This window comes from Oryzias latipes, chromosome 11 (genome assembly GCF_002234675.1).
Source record: "Oryzias latipes chromosome 11, ASM223467v1".
Classification (NCBI taxonomy): Eukaryota; Metazoa; Chordata; class Actinopteri; order Beloniformes; family Adrianichthyidae; genus Oryzias; species Oryzias latipes.
Genome location: NC_019869.2, coordinates 7,369,895 through 7,389,576, shown reverse-complemented (window position 1 = coordinate 7,389,576; position 19,682 = coordinate 7,369,895). Strand labels below are relative to the sequence as shown.

The 19,682-nt window shown below is 39.5% G+C and overlaps 1 protein-coding gene across 2 annotated transcripts in view; it reads right to left on the bottom strand.

Annotated features, from left to right (window-relative positions):
• LOC101160989 (zinc finger protein 516) overlaps positions 1–9,595 on the bottom strand; it is a 28,575-nt gene extending 18,980 nt beyond the window's left edge. For both annotated transcript variants that reach the window (XM_023960025.1, XM_011480775.3), the window contains exon 1: positions 9,288–9,595. The gene's annotated coding sequence lies outside the window, so the exon portion shown is untranslated. The remainder of the gene's footprint in view (positions 1–9,287) is intronic.
• Between the last annotated feature and the right edge of the window lie 10,087 nt (positions 9,596–19,682).

Below are 19,682 nucleotides of genomic sequence, written 5' to 3'. Positions count from 1 at the left end.
AAATTTAGCCCAAAATGTTTAAAAACAATTTCTTTGAGGATTAATAGCTGTAACAGTTAAGCTGTATGCTAATATGTTTAATTATAATAACTGAGACATATACCAACTATTTTATGTACAGAGAAAGAACATTTGCTGCATTGAAGTGGGTCAAACAGGACACCATCATCTGCATAGTCACACACTTGACACCCAGGTTTGAATTTTAGCAATGTGTGGTGTTTGTCAACACTTACTTGCCTGAAAAAAAGAAAAAGAGGTGAAGCAGCCCTCTTCTGAGGCTGGGCCGCCTAATGTACCTAAAAGATTAGACGGCCATGAGCTCAACAGTCACAGTGTGCTGAAACTTCCACATCGCTGCCCATCCCCCTCCTTACCCATCTCCACACTTGGTTACACAACAATATACAGGGATTACTCTTCACTGCATGAGATGAGCTGCTCAATGAGTGGCCTTTTATCGTGGATGCCCCTTAGTGCATTAAGGTGCATCTATGACAAGACAAAGACCAGAGCAAAGGAACAAATGGCAGAAGTTTTACCAGACGTGCTTCCTGAAAAATTCACTCCACTTAAAACCAGAAAGGTAGAGGAAGAAAAGTCTACTCAATTATTTGTGTTTTATGTATTTGGTGAGGTAGGTGACAAAGACCCCATACTCTTTTTCAGTTTGGATTGGCTAGTGTGGGAGACATTGAAGCATAATCTGCTGGCATTAACTTGCTCTCTAAAAAAAGCACTCTCGACAGGGATTAGATTATCATGGCAAGGTCAGCTCAGACTCACCCTGTCTCCCTTTATGTGTCTCTATCACTCTGGATGGTGTCTTTTTACTGCATCACTTTTCGTCATGCTCCCACCTAAGGAAGACGTTTGTCGTTTCACTTTAGCATAACGTTACATAACACATTACAATACATAACATTGATTGCTTCATTTTTGCACTCCTTAATTCTTACTGAGATTGATGATTAATTGGTAACTGTACAAACGATGACAAATATGTATTTTTTTAAATCAATTACTGATAGGTAAAGTGATACTCATTGATGATTTATTTTTATCACGTTATATATAAAGCGGCTTTGTTTAGCTGTAAGATCTTTGACTGTATACAAGAACTGGACTGAGTACATGAGATGTCACCCATAGAAAATGGCTTACTATGAAGTCAATTTAGTCGCCATTTTTTTGCAATTCAGATGCCACTCTCAGTTATCATTTCTATGGCAACCATTCTTGCTAATCAGGATCTCAATCTGTCAATCAATTGTAGATTGACAGAGACATTGTAATTTTATTGCGGCATTTGATTGGCCAGTTTATAACTTGAATAACTTGCTCTACAGAAAAAGATTAGGGTTAGGGAGAACATGCTTAACAAAAAGGTAGCAGAGCAAGAAAATATGAGTCATAGGTGTTTATTTCTCAATAGAAATCTATGGGATTTTGGCTTCCTGGAACCAGCAGGTCCTTCCTGTTTGGAATCTCATGGGGTAGGGGTTACTCAGTCTAGTTCTCTCATATAATTAATGGGTAAGATCAGGTCCTTGCCCCCAGGAAACCCAGGATCAAGTGTTGCTAGGGAAAACAACAAGACAAGCAACTACAAATTGAAGAATTAAAACACAAATGGTACAGCGGGTCAGAGGAGGAAATGTTACCAACATCCCAAAACTCCAATTTGGTACCAAGCCCCCCAAGATAAACTAACACAAAAGTATCTATCCTCAGATAGAACATAACAACTAAAATGGGATAGATAATAGATAATAGATTTATTAGTGATCAGCTACCAACAGCAACAGAGATCCAATACAAAGGTCAAAGTGGAGAGATCACAATAAGATCCAGTGGATTTAGTGGCACTTCTAGATACAAAAATGGCAATGGCTAACAGTTCAGATATTGTAGTGCTGGAGAAAAAGGAGATGAAGTCTGTAATGATAGATGTAGCAATCTCAGGAAAGAGCAACGTCAGGGAGTAGGAACATGAGAAGATCGAGAAATGTTAAGGGCTGAGAGAAGAGAGGAAACAAATGTGGAAGTAAAAGGCAATTTTTACACATGTAAAAGCAATAATTCTCCAGTAACTTTTAATTTGTAAGAACATTTCTGATAAATAAGATATGCGTATTTTGTTTTAGTAGGATTTTCTTCTGATTAAAGCAAGAATTGAACAAGAGTAACTTAAAAACTGCTTGGCTATTTTGCCCAAGAGTCACAGAGAATGACAGCTGGCAAGAGCGTCTGGATTAGGTTTCCCATTGGGGTATTGCATCTTTTACACCACCGCTTCTCTGGAGTAGAATGGGCCGATAGTAACCTGATTCCCTCAGACTCATCCAATCTCATCTCTCGCAGTCTCACTGGGACGAAACAGAAGGGATCTGTGAACCCCTTACTCATCCCTCCTATGTTCCATCTGGACTGTTCCCCAGTGTTTGAACTCCAGATCATCCACTGGACACTTAAGGCCAAGATTCTCTTGTTTTTTATTTTCCGGGAACTTGGCTGACACACCACAAGCTGGATTTATGTTCTACTATATTATTTCTTTGTACAAGTATTTAATTTCAAAGAAGATGTCAACAAAGCTTTTGGAGAAGTTTCCTTTTTCACACTCTTGAGCTTCATATTATTACTACCCACTCAAATACAGATTCTCATGTTTTAAAAGATAATAAATCAGAATTCTTTCTTATTGGGTTTTCCAAACCCAATAAGATATATAATAATATTTTTTCTCAAAGAAATATAAAAACTTAATTCCATTCTCTGTACTGCTATCTATTGGAAATGAAATCCTTCAGAAATCTTCTGGTTTTCTGCATTCTGGTGTTTATTTCTTTCATTAACTATCTTCTAGGAGTTTGGCAGGTCCTTGCCTGTTTTAATATCCTGTTAGTTTTATTTTGAAACTGTGTTCTCTTTGTGTCAAATCCTTGGTCTGGCTTGCCCTTCATCAGCTTATCCACAAGCAAGTTGAGCCCCTTTAACCCTTGTGCTATCCTAGGCATTTTAACATTGGGAGTTGGGTCATCTAGACCCATTAGACAGTGCGCGTAACCTTTTTTCTTTAATGATTTGTCAACCTCACTGGTGTCCATGGATTACATGAAATCTTTCCACCTTTATCCACCTTTATTTATGGTAGGGAGAACACGTCAATTTAAGGGTGGGGTCATCTAAGATAGCACAAGGGTTAAAAGGCAGGGACAGGTGTTTGTTTCTGTAGAAACAAGTAGCAAGAGATCAAATTGCCTTCCTTTACAAGTAATAACCTACAAAAGATAACTTAAAAAAATACTTTATCAAAGCAGCTGTCTAAAATATATCTGGAAAAGGGGAAAATAAGAAAACATTGGAATTTTAAAGAAAATTATTGAAACCAATTGTTCCAGTAGTCAACAAATACTCCAGTTACTTTTTAAAAAATAATTTTAGCTAACGTAAAAAAATATTACAACATTTTACCAAAATTGGAGGGAAAAAAATCAGGCTACATTTTGAAGTCTTTTTTTCTTGATGTTTGTCTGGGGTGATTTTAAGTTTCCGCAAAAACAGCTGCCTTGCTTGTTATGTTGTAAGATAAGTAATTAGGCTACTATCGGTGCATCATTGATTTTTAAAAACTATTTTGTTTCTTTCTGTAAGATGATATTTTTTATTAAAGTTTTTGAAATATGCAGCATATGGTCTAAAATATGATGAAATTATTGTTAAAACAGCTCTACTATAACTACAAATCGATAAACTCATGGAAATTTTACACGATTTACATCTCATATTGACACTATTTTGATCCATTATATAGGAATTTACATTCAAAAAAATGTATTATTCTGGCAAAAAATTATTTTAGCGCTAAAAAACAAAATTTAATTTAGCCAAAAACAACATGATCAAAGTAAGCAGAACTTAGCTTGTTTTGTGATTGAGTCTTCTTGAACTATTTCACCACTTATATTGGATAATTGATTAAATGTTTTAATGAAGAGAAGCAATAAGGTACATTTGTCATGACTAAACTTTAAGGCGTCACCTGAATGAATAAATATCTTCATTCGCCAGGATTGAGCTTTTGACACTTAAGCTACATATATACACAGTGGGCATGTGACGTATGTTCAAAAACATGCAAAATATGGGTTCTTGAGCCTCAGGATAGCCCATGGGGTTTACCTAGAAGAGCATCTTTTTCCGTCCCTGAATCTTGCTTCAGGCTTTGTCTTTTACGGATCTATTCCCATATATAAAACATTTGTGTCATAATTCCATCAGGGCACAAACTGCAATTATTAATTTCTCTTTCAAGATCAATTGTCAAACGTTGGGCACTTCCGTGAATTAAAAAAGACGCCATCAATTAGTTACTACCAAATCCACGTCCCTGACTGGTCAAAGTTTGACCTTGTTTAACTTTTAATGCTTACAATGGCTGGGCATTTTGTAAGTAGAGCCTGAAAACAGTTTAAAAAATGTACGTAGCTACGTTTGAACGCAAGAGTTTTAAAGGTTTTTAAAAAAATGCATGAACAAACTTTTGCATAGAGTTTCAATGACAACGGTCCCTTGAATGCATGTTGCAGAAGGCAGTGTATTTTTGTTCGACTGAGTCTGACAAAATGTCATTGGAGACTCTTGTCCAGGTGACGTCTTAATGTTGAGTCATAGCATCTGGAAACTGGTATCTGGTGAAACATTTTACCACTCATCCAACCATCAGTCTGAGTCTAACGATGCCAAGATAATATTTACAGGCTGTACACTGACTGATAACTAGATGTGATCCTTTGTTATCCAGCATGCAGAATGTTGGTGGAGCATTCACACTTTATACTGGTTGTGGTGCCTTTAGCAGTGCCTGTTAGAATCAGAAAATTAGCAGGACTGGCCGGCTTTCTTCTTCCAACCTCCTTCTTCTGTCTTGGTCTGGCAATATCACCGTTAAGAGAGCAGCTGTTGAAACTGTGTGGTTATTCCAGGCACGGTGGTCATCTACAGTTCACTGCTGTGTCCAAACCCAAGCAGATGCAGGTGTGACACTTATTACCATTCTCTGCCCATTCAGATTGAGTTCACAAGGCTTTCCTGGTTACATGTACATGTAAAAAGTACATGTACATCTACTTTTATTGTTTTTTTTTGTGTGTATATGTTGTGCAGTTTTTATAAAAAATATATGTTATCTTTATTTCAATAGTAGTACTGGTAGTTAATTAGTCTGACATTTAATTTTAGTTTAAATATCTTTGGTTTTTTATTAATATTCATCTGTTTTCATCACATTTCTTTATCAGCTTTCTTACTGTGATGTTTTATGAGCTTAGGCAGGACCCAGCTAAAAACAGACAATGCTAACACGTGTTAGCATTCCTCTGAATCCAATATGAGGTAATCACAGCGAACGAGGTGATGCACACTCAGCAAGAATGGATCCACACTTTTTTGAAGGCAGATTATGAGGCTTTGCAGCAAAGAGTCTTAGTGCTAGAGGAGGGGGTTTTTGTATTCCGTCGTGTTTTTTAGTGTCATTTCTCTGCTTAGGTTTTTATGTGTGACACTTCCCCCCTAGTGTGTACCATGACAAATGAGATACAGCAAAGTATTTGATAATGTTCTTATTTAAAACAATAAAAACTGCAAAAAATTTAAAATCCTTAATGCTAATGACAGAATTTTTCACTTATATAATATTTGAGATAAAACAGGACTGTAGAGCTTTAAAACTGAATTTAATTTGCTTTTAAAAGGTGTTGATGACTTTGGAGTTTAATAACACAAAGTATTAATAATACTTCTTGTAAATAAGATCTTTGCTTTTTTGCATTGTTTGACCAGGAGAGCAGTTTATACCCAGGACTTATATGTGATATAAAGTTTTATCCTCCCACGGTCCAAAAACATGCTTTATAGGTTGATTGATTACTTTAAATTGCCCCTAGGTGTAACTGTGAGTATTTATGGGTCAATGAGTAATATAGGCTAGCAACCCTACAACAGCCTGTTACTATTGTCCAATGTAAAGATGGACGTCATATTGGAGAGGGCAGTAAACAATGACACACATCTTAGCAGATGCAGTAAAATGATCATTGCATGGATCATTTTGGTCCTATTTAAAAAAACAAAACAAAAGTGATAATCATTAAAAAGGGAACTAGGGCGTGGGTAGCCGACATTACTGTCGACCCCTTGTGCCCGCTGGGCGACGTGACCCTGTAAGATTGCACTAGGAACAGTGCGCCCTGTCCCTCTCACATACGGGAGAGAAGGTGCAGGGAGCACTTCAGTCCACGGTGAGGTCGGGTTGGGGGCAGTGTTGCCGAGACAAGGCCGGGCGCAACGCAGCGCCACAGGGATAATGCAGCCTGCAAGGAATGGGCAAGGAAGGGCAACAAGTGGACCCCACCCAGCCTCTATCAGAAGAACTCCGGCACCTGCGCGACACCAGGTAGGCTATCTTCCGTACACTACATGTACAGACGCAATCTGAAGTCCTGAGGCACGATTTGGGCATCAGGCAAAGCGCGACAGACAGGGATTTAATGCTGTGGTCTTCCCTAGCCACTCAGTCTGTTCTTGTTACAGTATTTTGTTGAATGCATTTCTCCCAAATGTGCAACATATTATATTTTTCTCCTTTACTCTGCATTTTTGACTGCTGCGACTTATCCTACGTTCAGCAACATGCGTTCAAGACGCCATTTCAAAGGAAAAAAATATGTAAACGCGTGTTTCGAACTTTTGTAACCCTTGTGCTATCCCAGGCACTTTACCATTGGGAGTTGGGTCATCTGGACCAGTGTTTTTCAACTAGTGTGCCGTGGGAGATGGTCCAGTGTGCCGTGGGAAATTGCCCTCATTAACTGATCTAACAACATTTTCCATCTCCAAGATATCAGCTCTTTGTTCATCCAAACAGGCCCTGATAAACACTGAGAAATTAGGAATATGAAAGATCGTAAAATACTTTTTTCTTTGTGTTTATTTGATTCTATTAAAGACATTTTATAAGAATGACAGTACCGCGATTTAGCAGCAACTAAAGCCGTTTTCTGAAAAGTCCCGCCCCTTAAACTGTCTCCACCAATCAACCAATCATTCTTGGAGGGCTTAATCACATGTCATCAGTCTGACCAATCAGAAGTGGTTAAAGTCTTCACTTCCTTGTACCGATTTAACTCCTAAAGTCTCTCAGTTAAAACAAAATACTAGCTAAAGCTCATCTTTAGCGGTGTAGCTTTCCACAGAATCCGGTGTCAGACCATGGAACAAGTGAACAAAACAATGAAGCTCAGAGACGCCAATCTGTCTGCGTTTGGCGGATTTTTTGCACTACATCTCCCATGATGCATTGGGTTAAAGAGACAGCTTCTCGGCGCGCAACGAGTCTCTCCTCTAAACGTCTTAAAACAACAACGAACACACATCAAACAGTTTCTAAATCTTCTAACTTAACTTTTATTACATCTTTTAGAAAAACCTTTTTTCTTCCATGATTTGTGATCTTCACTGGTGTCCATGGATTACATGAAATCTTTCCACCTTTACCCACCTTTGTCATGGTAGGGAGAACACGTCAATGCAAGGGTGGGGTTGTCTAAGATAGCACAAGGGTTAAGAGCGTTTTTGGGCTCTACGTACAAAACGCACACCTATTGAACGCTAAACCAGGTGGACACCAAGTCCCTCATGAATCATTTTAGAACTGTTAAAGAAAAAGCCTGGAGCAAGATTTGGACCACTTTGACATTTTCCACCAAGCCTCTTCCATTTGTAGATGGTTGACATGCCCTAGTAAAAACTGCTTGTCCAGTGTGAACACCATGGGCTAAATGCGTATGAACGTAGTATTATACACCAGAGCGACTTATAGTCTGAAAAATATGGTAAATGGGTTTTGAAGCAGAAATCTAAAACGATGTTGCTTGCTTATTTTTACTTGGTCACCGCTCTGGCATTTGTGCAGCATTTCTGTTTTAGCTGTCACACTTGAAAATAAAGAATCTATTTGATTTGATTAGATTATGAAATCGATGCACCTTATGGCAAGGCAGCTCCTCAAAGTAGAGATGGCCTTAACCCCTAACATCCTCCTGTCTCCTATGTCTGCACCCATCCCCCCCTCCACCAACAAGCTCCTGTCCAGACCCCGTCTCCTGACCTAATCTAGATGATTAAATCATTTTTCTTTAGCACAAAATTTGTCGTAACCCCCCCCCCCCCTTTTCCCATCTCCACCCTCTCTGCATCTCTTGTCTGGTAGTTGTGTCACACACCCTCCCCTATTGATCGCCATGCTGAGGAGATTACCCTAATAGCTGGGATTACCTCCCCACATGTTGGTCGGCCGCATACTCCAGGGGGAGGAGGGGAGAGCTGAGGCATGGTGCATGTCAGGCATGATGTGCAAGTGTATGGGGTGGGGGGGGTGAGGGGGTGGAGGAGCAAGAAACAGCAAATCTGGAGCAACGTGGTTTATTACCAGGGAGGACTGCAGGCCTAAAATTAATATCACATCTGGATATCGGCGAGAGTTTAGGATGACAGAAAAAAACACAAACATCCCAGATAAACATGTTTAAAGCCTGTAATACTGTCTGATTAAAGTAGAACTAAGGGTTAAACCACTAATAAAAATGGAATACACTGGAATTATTTAATTTGACAATAAACGATGTGTATATTTGGTTCTATTGTATTAAAAATAACCACTTGTCTTCCATGCAGCAGAACAGTAATGATCTCTGGCCCATCCACATGTTGGATTAGTAAACAATGGGGCCTCATAGTTAGTGTCCAAGTTGAATATTATTTTGAAAAGTTAGGGGTATTTATGGGCATATTTGCTGTGCTGCGCCCCCACAGAGGCAGGGCAGGGGGCAGAGAGGGGCTGCAAGCCATTCAGACAGTGCAGAAAGAAGGAATTCCGTTAATCCGCCGCTGATCCGGTACAATGGCAGCCTTGTTGTCTATCCCGTCTGCACTCACCTACCACAAGTTTAGGGGAGCAGGACCCCGCGCGCCGCGGCGGGCTTCCATCAGCCGCGCGGGGCGACCGTGGCGGTCTTTGAACTTGACCGAGCGTTTGACGACAAGAACCCGTAACAGTTGCAAACAACCAATAAAGCGGCAAACCGGATGTTTTTTGGTACTTTCGACTTGACAAAGTAATAAAAACAGAGCGCTACCACTCAACAACCCCGCGGGAGTCACCAACAACCCCACACAATACCCCTGTTTCTGCCCCATGACAGTCGTTCCGCCTCATCATCCCTTACCTTGGGAGTTAGCGACCGGTCGGCGGCAGGTCGTTCCTGGAAGAGTCCCGTCAGAGAAGAGACAATGGCAGCCTTCGTTCAGATGACAAACACGGCCGATTTGGGCCACGGTTGGTTCTCCAACACCGCAGCGCCACGAACTTCAGTGTAATTCAATCACAGCGGTGCACCTGAACCGCAGTCTTCGGCTCCTCTGCAGTGGCGGTCCTTGTTGAGACATGAGTGACGCGAGAGATAACGTTATTAACGTTAATAACAAGCGGCGCGAGGATCTCTGCGCGCGCGCGCGCCGCTCTGTCCGTCCTGCGCGTGCTCGGACTTTCAGCTGAGATGGCAATAGTTTGGGCCAGTGTTTTTGTTTTCTTTGGTACTGTTTTTCTTTAGCCATGGGGCACAAGACAACTGAGTTTGTGTCGCTCCATTCGGACAAAAAGGCTTTTAAATTAATTTACAAAATGTCACCGGCTTTAAAAAACCAAATAATGAAGTTAAATTAAAAATATTGAAATAATCATCAACATGTTGCAAAAAAACAAACAAACGTGAAGCTAAAAATTAGCATTAAACGTATTTAGGTAGAAAGGTTGTCTCTGACAAATGTAAATCTATACAAAATAATTAGAATAAAAAAGATTTCTGGTCAATTGCTGTTTGTTATTTGATTTATGGGGACTTTATAGTTTATTTTTATCAAAGGATCTGTTTGATATAGCTGAAACGGATTAAGACCAAAACTATAATGGATGACGGCAACAGTCCTGCCCACAACACCCCAGATGGAATTTCTAATGAATTACTGGCGCTCTGCAGAAAGTATGTCCTAGAAAACCACACAGGTTTTTGATTTCGGATAAAATCAACATAATCATAATAAAAAAAAGACTACTGTGGAGGCTTTTATAATAGATCAAAAGAAGTGGTAGTCGGCCTCAATGTTTTCACTGAAACACATACAAAGGTGCCTGAAGAAATAAATCTGACCTGCAGTTATGAAGTGAACAAGCCAACCAAGAGAAAAGAAATATATTATAATATTGACTTCATTTAATACGATGGGGCAGTTACAGATGCGACAATGGGGGCAACTTTGTTTGAAAAAATGGAATACAGGATGAATGTGGTCCAACTTTTTACTGCATGGGGATACAGAGTAGACTTGACAATCAAATACAACCTACTGACATCACTCAGAGCTTTTCTATTGGCTGCTGCCTCACACAACTTGTTGTTTTTGGTCTTCCTTCTCTGTCTGTTGGAGGTATTTTCACAGACAGACTTCTGTAGAATTGACCAACAGAAGGGTTAATTTGGTTGCTTTTTTTTTTAGCCTAATATACACATTTTAGTGTAATCCTTGTGCTATCCTAGGCACTTTAACATTGGGCACAAACCTAACCTACAGGCCCAAACTGGAGAATCCAGCGTCTCTCACGATGACATGCTCTTGAGAGAAACCACAGCTTGTTTTTGTGGAAAGGTCTGCACAATCACATGTTGCAGATGTGTAAGACCCTATTGGGAAACTGTAGTCTGACTTAAAGCCCAAAGAAATAACAAAGAGGAGCAAAGCTTAAAGAGACTGTTTGGACCAGTTTTAACTTGTTCTTTTACTTTCATAGAATCTTTTCTGATTTTTCTAAAAAATTGTGGCGTTTCTGAGCTGTACCTGTTCCTGACCTGAACCAGCAGCTTTGAAGCATTGAATCTCCATTTAAATCTCCCTTGTCTTAAGACATGATGTGCTTTTCCTCATTAAGAAGCATCATCAAAAGAGAAGGAAACATCCTTTTTGTTTTTATACTGATAAAACAAAAAAAAGCCAAAACTCAGTGTAACACACAGCTGCCTGCACTTGGTTTATTAGTTTTTCTATTTAAGCTGCTTTGGCAGAGCCCTCTGTGTCAGAGCGTTCTGCCTGTTCTCTGACGGTTGATTACATTGGCTGATGGGTTTTCTCTGCATCTTGTTCCGTGTCATCCTGTGAAACCCAGGAAAGGCCCAGAGTTGGATCCAGAATGGGATCCGCTTTGATTCTGTTTCTGGAATGAACCGCTGCCTGGAGGTGTCAGTTTACACATGATCTACACTGATTGAACAGGAAGTAGAACTTGTTTTAACCCCAGGACAGCCATTACACAAAAGATGTAATGTAAATGTAAACTGTCACTGTAAATGTTTTTTTCTAGACATCCAATAGAACAATTCAAGGCAAAGATGAGGCCATCTCCGGCGGGGCCCTGCGTTGGGCTCTTCCGGCGCGGCGGGGGGGCTGCTTTCCTGGTTGGGCCGGGGCGGCGCTCTCTTTCCCTCCGTGCCTCCCTGCTCTCTGGCTCTGGGGGCCTCGCAGCGGTCCTGCTGGCCCTGGCCTGGGTGGCGGTCTTGGTCGCCCGGGGGGCGGTTGTTCCCTGCCTGTTCCCGTGTGGCGTTGGGGGAATTCCGGCTGCCGCTGCTGCTGCGGCGGGGGTCTGGGTGTGGGGGTGGCTGGGCGCTCCTCCTCCTTCTTTTCACATTCCACCATCCATTTTAGAAGAACATAAACACTCACCTGAGCACAGGTGTTAGCTCACCTTTGCACTTATAATTTGCATGATTAAATGAATGAAAGATTTCACACTAGTTGGTTTAAAGGCATAGGTATGCGTTCGTGAACACTATCTGTTTTGTGTACATGTTGACATGTGGACATTTTTTGCAGCTAGCAGGTGTGTTGATAATATTTGAGCGTGTGTGAACAGGCCCCGCCCTTTTTGTACTACATTTGAACCGTACCGTGATGATAAACAACCAGTAAACCTGTCTGCTCTATGCTGCTTCATGGTCTTACCCCCCCCTTTCACTATCACCCCCCTCTGACATCCCTCCTAATAACCCCTCTTGTTAAAGTAAAATATGTCCAACACAAGAGGCCCTCAGCTCTCATCTGCCTGCCTAGCTGTTGGACAGGACAAGTTAAAAAATAAAAATAAAAAAATAAAAAAGATGAGGCCATTACAGTTTTTCTCCATTTGTTTGGCTCATTTCTTGAAACAGGAATTACATTCTGAAAACTCAAAGATCATTTGGCAAAACAGTCTTACAGTTTAGCACAACACAATAGCTCACTTGCAAAATCTAATATATCTCCCAAAACTGTTGACTCATGCTTCATAACTAAATTCCTTTCCCATGTAAAGAGTCAGTGCCACCAAAATGGCAAAGATCCTTCTCAATAGCTTTGGCTCATTTCTTGATCAGACTGGACGTTCTCAACACACTTGGTGCTTTTGTCAAAATAATGTGGATGGTTCGGCACAACACCATGGTTCACCTGCAAAAGCTCATATTCGTCCCAAAACAATTCACTCATGTGTCAAAACTAAATTTACTTCTCATTTAAACAGTCAGTGCCTCCAAAATACTTTGTCCCTATGGCATTGTGTAGGCACTGCAAGTCAGAATGATTAGATATTTTGTCACTAAAGCACAGGACCATTGAAATATCCCTTATGTCCACTTTTCAGTCTTAGCTCAGTCCTTTATTGACAATGGTAACTGTACTGTTTTTGTATAGCTAACAGAATACAATTTTGAATAAAACTGAAAAAAAGAAAAAGGATTTTAGGGTAAGAGTAGACTCTTAGGTTTACAGTAACACCAGACATTGCACTCATACTGCCAAGGAAAATCTAACCATTATCATTCACACACAGAAAGTAACTTTCATACATCAGAGTAAAAAGAAAAATGTATACAGCATAATATACTTTATAATATAAACACAATGAAATGATGCAGCCTACAGTGCTGTAAATAATGCTTGAGTTTCCCAACTAACAGTTCTTCACTGGTCGCTGTCCTCACCCTCCCTCTCTCTCCTGGCCATCGTCCTCACCCTGCTCGCCGTCCACACGCTGCTGTCTGTCTGGCCACAGATTCTCGTCCACATCAAAGCCTATATTCTCCCTTGCGATGCAACGAGTAAAGAAACAGCGTGCATGTCGCAACCATCCCCTACACTGACTTCCTGTAAATCCTCACGCGCACTTCGGGTACCTTGTGTTGCAAAAGTGCAACACTTAATAAACTTTGGTTTGATTTGATTTGATCAAATAATATTCAAAGCAGAAAGACTGTATTACCAAAAATAGACAAAAGCTGTTCATCAAAAGAGAAGAAAAAAAAACAAATTTCAGGGGAAAAGTCATATTTATTATACACAAGGCACGCACAAACAAATAACAATTTTGTGTTTCCATATGTAGAGCAAGGCTGCAGAACAGGACATGTTTACACTTAAAACAATGTCCAATATTTCTTTTTGTTTGTTTGTTTGTTTCCATTTTTGTCTATTGTTTCCTTTAAAGCAAATGTCAGTAAAATTATTATCGTGTATTATTTCAAATTATCTACACAAGACGTGTTGCATTAAATCTGGCCACTAGAGGTCACTGTTACCCACTTTTAGACACAGCGAGGTTCTTCTGTTTTTTAGAATGGGGGGTTTAGAATAGAATAGAATAGAATAGAATAGAACCCTGTGCTGTGTCATGCAATGCTCCCATAAGCTGACAGGTAAATTCACACAACAGACATGACAGGGAAGCTAAACTATCCTGACCTCACTATTTCTCTTCATTGTTTACATTTAACTTTTCAAAGCTGAGCTGTTTGGACCGGACAATAACCGGATCAGAAACTGGGTTCTGAAATTATCCCAGAAGGCCCACTATCAAACACACAAAAGTTATTTAAAAAAAACTGTTTAGTTTAAAACATCCAAAGACTGTAACCCTTTTATTTTTGAATGAAAAAAAAATCTTTTTGCTTTCAAGTCCATGCTAAGTTAAGGTAATTAAAGCTGCAGTGGTTTGATGCATATTTGTATCTAAAGTCGTCAAAAGGTCAAATCTGTCTTTAATTAGAAATATGTGATAGAAATAAACTCAAGAATATTTTATTGTAAAAGTTCAGGAAGGAAAAACAGATTTGTCTAAAATATTTAAAAAATGTAAAAAATAGTGACTTTTATTACTCTATTGTGTCTCTTAGAAAAATGCTAACAATCTAAATAAATAAAACATTATTTAAGATTTTATTTATGTTTAGATTTTTAAAGTGAGGTAATCTTATATTAGTAAAAATTACTTGACTTGTTTCTGTACCACTCCTAAAATTACACTTTTTACCCTTCTCAGAACTGCAAAAATGTAAGATAACTAATTTAAAAATATAGTGAAAGCTTTAATCTACTATCAGAGCTGCTTATTATTAGGACAAAAATAATCAAATCTGTTCTTCTGCTGCACTAAAGTGTTTAGCTGCAGTTTTTAAAGTATATACTGTAAATGCATTTAGATGTATAGCTTTTTGTGGATTCTACATCAATGTTGTCATGTTTATTATACTCCATAGTAAAACGAGGTGCACCAATAATAATGATTAACCCCTGTGCTATCTTAGATGACCCCACCCTTGCATTGACGTGTTCTCCCTACCATGACAAAGGTGGATAAAGGTGGAAAGATTTCATGTAATCCATGGACACCAGTGAAGATCACAAATCATTGAAGAAAAAAGGTTCAGAGCACTGTTTAGTGGGTCTAAATGACCCAACTCCCAATGGTAAAGTGCCTAGGATAGCACAAGGGTTACACAACATTTTTTGCTTGACTTTCCTGCTTTTTAACCCTTGTGCTATCCTAGGCACTTTACCATTGGGAGTTGGGTCATTTAGACCCACTAAACAGTGCTCTGAACCTTTTTTCTTCAATGATTTGTGATCTTCACTGGTGTCCATGGATTACATGAAATCTTTCCACCTTTATCCACCTTTGTCATGGTAGGGAGAACATGTCAATGTAAGGGTGGGGTCATCTAGGATAGCACAAGGGTTAAGTCCATCTTCTGATGCAGGGTGTGTTTGATTTTGAAGGGAATTTATCTGTACTGTCCTCTAAGTTAAAAGAAATTAGATTTGTTTTAAACAGAAAAATATAGCACTGTAATAATTCAATTATTGAAAATAATTCAAACTTTATTTTATAAATTTGTGCCTTAAGTGCAACAAAAACATAAAGTGTGGCTCCTTTAGTGTTAAAGGCTAAATATAGCAATGTAAGAAAAACGGTTTAAGAAAAAAACATATACAACCAATAGTATAGAATTACTGCTTTACATCTAGAAAGTCTCAGAGTTGTTTTTTACATCATGTTTTTTAAAACTCGAAGTGAGGCATAAAACGTTTTGTCTCCAGTTTTCAGAAGTATTTCTTTGTTGTTTTAGGTGCTATACCAAACTGTTGCCGTTTCTGTGCTCTAATTCTGCAGCTCTAATTAGTTTTCCTACATCTAATTGCTTTTGTAGCCACTAATTTGTTGCTGGTGCTCACACATCTTCCCCTTTATCTTGCTTCTTTGCACTCTTACCATCAATTCTTCTTTTTTTTCCGGCTTTCTTACCAAAATAAAAGCATTTCCCAAATAACCAAACTTAATTATTTACAAAAGAATATAAAGGATTTTATCAATAATGTGGCAATAATTATGAATTTTTGTGGAAATTTCTTCATTTCTTTGAATTGAATGTTTTGTTTAATTAAGATACTTGTCACTCCGTCGCTCATGAAATGAATTCAACTGTTAAGGAGCTGTTTTGACACAGTAGTCCAGGTTCAAATGTCCATGATTCTGCTCCATGTTTCTGAACGGAACATGAACGCTCACGCAGCATATCCTTTTATTTCGTTATTTATTTATTTGTCCTCCTAGTTTATGACTATGCTCCCGCTTGGACAGATCAGCATAAATCAATTTCCTCACTCTTCCGCCGTTTTCCATCCTAATTTCATTTGCTCTTTCGCTCTTGATGTTCCTTTCACTATCAACAATTTATAATGGAGAAAGAATCATTTCTGCAGAAACAGTTCCCTCCTCTTGTGAACAGTAGACAACAAAATGTATATGAAATAGATTTGCTTCCAATTAACCTTTTGTGACAGGAACAAAACCGTTTTTTTAGTTACAAAAATCACATTTTTGGCCATAAATGATAGAAAATCACCTGTTTTGTGTACAGAAAATGAAGCAACTGGTCTAAAACAGGAAAAATATTGAAGAAAAACTAACAACTGAATCATTTTCACATTTACATCTACAAAAAAGCACAAAATGTATAAGTTAAAAAATGTGCATCATGATAAATGAACATATTCAATAAGTATTTTTGTTTAAGCTAATCTGTGGGGAACTTTCATAATTACTTCACTATTTGGTAAAATCAGCATGAAAATTGTTTTCTTAAAATAACAATTAGTGCCACATCATTGTTTTTTTATTGTGTGTGTGTGTGGGTGTGTGTGTGTGTGTGTGTGTGCGTGTGTGTGTGTGTGTAAAGATATGACTGCATTTGTTATTTCCATACTTTTAAAACAAGAGTTGAAGCTTAAAGATTTAGCTCATTTTATAATATCTAATTCTAATCATCATTTATTTAGAGTTGTTCGGGAGTGAATTATTTACTGGTTCTGTATTTTGTGGTGCCAGCATGGCTGCTTCTTAATTTGGACAACCCTGTTGGGGGCGGGGCCAAAATCCAAAGCAGCAAACGCATGCATGGTTATTGCTGTTGCAGTCGGAGATTTTCAGGAGAGCTGCAACTCTAAATACATGCTTTGGATGTTCGGGTAAGTTTATCTCTGTCTCAATTTCTGCATGTCACACTCCTCTGACAGCATGCACATGCTTCTAGCCGTTTTAGAAATTAACTTTAAGAGCTTTGCATGTTGGCTTTTTTTTATGTATTACTTGTTTGAAAAGATGACAGTTCACATTAAGCAAGCAGGACAATACGCTATTACGTTATTTTCGCCTGCTGATGAAAATCTGAAAATCTTTCTGCCAAAATATAACAATTTTTGGAAGGAATTGTTAAAACCTATTTTGATTAAAGACCAAATTCAGTGTGAAACTTTGAAACATGCTTTTATTGTGGAGATGACCTCACTGTTCGACATTAAAATTGTGCAACTTTCTGTTTGGTCCATTAACATACCTACATCCTTTTTAGCTATTTGTTCTGAATAAATGATAAATCTTTACATCAAAGGGGGAATTTACTTGCTGCCTAGTATGTGATTTCGACTGAATTATCTGACTGTGGCCAACGCTTCAATGTAATTTGTTTATCTGACTAAGTTAATCCACTTATCTGCTCAAAGTCTGCTCCCTCTATAATGTAATAATAATTTCCTCTTCCCTTGCAGGGTAAAGGACTTTCATCTAATAAAAACTCAGCCAGAACGTACATTTTTAATTCTGCGTGACCACAAAAGACGACAAGTGGACAAAAACTAGCCTTGAGGTTTTTCAGGGAGACAAAAATGTCAAATCTTGACCTGGAAAGAATGGAGTTCTTCAACAGCGTCATAGCTGGATGTGTGGGTCCATTCTGTAACAACTCTCTGCTCATTTTCCATGGCCTTAACAATGGCAGTGGCTTGGAGACTTATGATGATGGATCCCCTTGGCTCAGAATACTCATCTCTGTGGTTTACTTTATTGTGGCCACAGTAGGAGTCCTGGGTAATTTGTTGGCCATGTTTCTCCTGTATTCCACTCGCACCATCACCATAGGCACCATCAATTTCTTTGTTTTTAATTTAGCTGTGGCTCATTTTTTCTTTTCTTTGGCCTTACCGTTTTGGGCGGTGGACATTGCCCTGGACTACAACTGGCCTTTTGGCTTGGTCACCTGTAAGGCTGTTTCTCTACTCACGGGGCTGAACGTGTTTGCCAGCTGCTTTTTTCTGACGGCCATGAGTCTGACCCGGTACTGCTCCGTGGCCACGGCTCTGAAGCCCGGCTCGTCTCTGTGCAGCAGATCCTGCTCTTACCCGCTGGCCACCACCTTCATCTGGGTGGGGGCACTCATCGCCGCTGCGCCCCGAGCCATTTTTGCAGATCTGAAACACGTGGGCAAAGACACGGCGTGCCTGCTCCGCTTCCCGGACACGACCTGGCTCGGAATAAACCAACTTTTGAGAGTGGTGCTGGGGTTTCTGCTCCCCTACGCCACCATCATCCTCTCCTACCTGCTGCTGCTGCGCTTCCTTTGCAAACATAAACTCAGAGGCAGCGGCGGCTCCTCTCGGACTGCTGATATTTCCAAGACTGTGGCAGTGGTGGTGCTTTCATTCTGTGCATGCTGGTTCCCGTACAATGTCCTCACACTTTGGAACGTCCTCATCCACTTTGATGTAATTGATATCAGCAAGTCTTTCTACACGGCTCAGACATACTTCTTTCCTCTGGCCAACTGCCTGGCTTTTACCAGTAGCTGCTTCAACCCTGTCATCTACTGCCTGATCAGGAAAGAATACCGCGCGGCTCTTCGTAATGTTGTTCTCAAACTTAGACTGGCAGTTATGTCCAAGATGCCTTACAAGATGCACTCGGAGGAGGCGTCAGCGCAAGCGGGGTATCCTGCTGTTCCACTCAACATGTATAGCCAGACGTCCCAAACGGACACATGCAGATACGAACCGCTGTCCCCACTACCAGGTTTGGAAACCCCTTTATAAACCCCCAGAACAACCATCGGTCACAGTTTTTATCAAACATTCAATTCAAGGATACCTTCTAACAGTGTTTTTCAACCGGTGTGCCATGGGAAATTACCCATTCACTAATCTAAAAACATTTTCCATCTCCAGGATATCAGCTCTTTGTTCATCCAAACAGGCCTTGATAAAACACAGAGTAGTTAGGAATATGAAAGATTGTAAAATACTTTTTTCTTTTTGTTTATTTGATTCTATTAAAGACATTTTGATAAGAATGACAGTACCACGATTTAGCCGCAGCTTCAGCTCTGTTTCTGGAAAAGTCCCGCCCCTTTAACTGTCTCCACCAATCATTCTTGGAGTCTTAATCACACGTCATCAGTCTGACCAATCAGAAGTGGTTAAAGTCTTCACTTCCTTGTTCTGATTCTGTTCATAAAGTCTCTCAGTTCCAACAAAAATACCAGCTAAAGTTCGTCTTTAGCGGTGTAGCTTTCCACTGAATCCGGTGTCAGACCGTGAAACAAGTGAACAAAACAATGAAGCTCAGAGAAACGAGTGTGTCTGTGATCTGCAGCAGTTTTAGCACTACATCTCCCATGATGCATCGGGTTAAAGTTACAGCATCTCTGCGCTTCAATGAGTCTTCCCTGTTAAACGTCTTAAAACCACTACGAACAGATATCAGAGAGTTTTAAATCTTCTTGATGAAATCAGAGGTCAACAGTTTAGTTCCCCTTCAAGGTTTGTGTTTATTAACAGCCAAACATCCCAGAGTTTGGTCCAAGTCATCTTTCTAACGGAAACACTTTTCTAACAATGTCTGGATTATTTTATATTTAAAATGTTAAGAAGAA